Below are 1,696 nucleotides of genomic sequence, written 5' to 3' on the forward strand. Positions count from 1 at the left end.
GGGGGGGGGGGTTTCTTACTTTCTATCTCTCTGTCTCTCGCTGTCGTTCTGGCGAGTGCACGTGCCCTATAACAGAAACCTCTCAAAAAAACAAACAAACAAACAAACAAACAAACAAACAAAAATCCTTCTGAACTTTTAACTTTTAGATGTTCAGAACAAACACTAGTAAGGATTTTTTAAGAATAATCTATAGGGGGCTAGCATGTGGTATAGTGGTAAGGTGCTAGACTCCCACATGGCCAACTATGGTTCAACTCCCAGACCTGGCAGCTTAAAAATCAAGCCAGGCATGTGTGCTTATGTGCCCAAACTCCTAAGTGATGACTAGAGAAGGGACTGCAGCATGGCCATCTCTCCTGGAGAGTGATTTCTCACTTTCCCTCCATCTTGTCCTTCTCCTACAAGTGCACATGTCCTATGACAAAAAACCTAAAAAAAAGAAGAAAAGAAAAGAAAAGAAAGAAAGAAAAACTATAGCATTTATTTATTTATCCACTCGACAAATACTGAATGCCTACCCATAAAATACACTGAGTGAGGTAAAGGGAATATAAAATGAATAAAACACAGTCTCCAGTTGTGAAAAGCTCATAACCTAGGAAGAAGTCCTAATACTATCAATGTATTTAAGGGTATTTATCATTTTATCTTCCAGTCTAAACTACTGAAGTTAGCTTAGAAGGTTTTTACGCAGAGGCTTACATAAAAAGGTAGGGGGTTGCCTGATTTGGAAGATTTACTAGAAAGCACACAAGTAATAAGCATGGGAGTTTCTCATAATATATTTTTTCTTCCTTCAAGCTGAAATTCTCTGAGCAAAAATATTAAACTTACATGGAACTAAAATAGTTTTCTCTATTAGAATAAAATGGGGTGGGTAGTGTGGAAGAGAGAAAAAGAAATAACATGAAGAAAAGCAAAGTTAAGGCTCTGAGAGTTATTTACAAAGTGCTTAGAAAGCAGGTGGTATCTTCTTTCTGATAAATAGAGGCAATAGGTTAAGAGCTGAAGGAATTCTGCAAAGTGCCGATATAAAGAAATTAAACTGTAATCAAACACCAAACAGGAAATCTCTAATTCTTAGAGAAATTTTAGTTTATTAATTAATATTGACAATAACTAATAGCTAAATTTTTATTAGGGAAATATTTGTACCTAAGTGTTTATATTTTTTCAATCTTGCTCTTAAGACATGTAATAAGTAATAGTAGTAAATGTAGAAAATCACAGGTGTGTGGTATGTAATGTCAAGAACAAATGTTTTAAGAAAAAATCATAAATCAATGGGGCTTTTGCTTTTGAATTTTCATGCGAGCCATAGTACAGAAGACAGATTGGGAGCTGCAGAATGTGGACGGGCTTGAGCTAGAAGGAATACAGGAGACTATTACAATGCTATGGACAAGAGATTGGCCTTTGATTGGTTAGCTAGAGAAGATGAAAGAATGCAAAATGATGGCACTCTTCAATAAGACGGGGGTGGGGGGGCGTTGATAATATGGGTCATCCGGAAAACCATGACACATTTTTGCATAGGAAAATATATCATGACTTTTCTGATGACCCAATGTATTTGTAACAAATACATCTCAAAATAGGGCAAAAATTCTGGGGAAGTTCTTTCAGATCTTTACTCAAATCTCACTTTTTTTTTCTTTTTAGCAGTCTTTGGTGGAAGGAAACAGAACTGTCC

This window comes from Tupaia chinensis, unplaced genomic scaffold (genome assembly GCF_000334495.1).
Source record: "Tupaia chinensis unplaced genomic scaffold, TupChi_1.0 Scaffold000539_1, whole genome shotgun sequence".
NCBI lineage: Eukaryota > Metazoa > Chordata > Mammalia > Scandentia > Tupaiidae > Tupaia > Tupaia belangeri.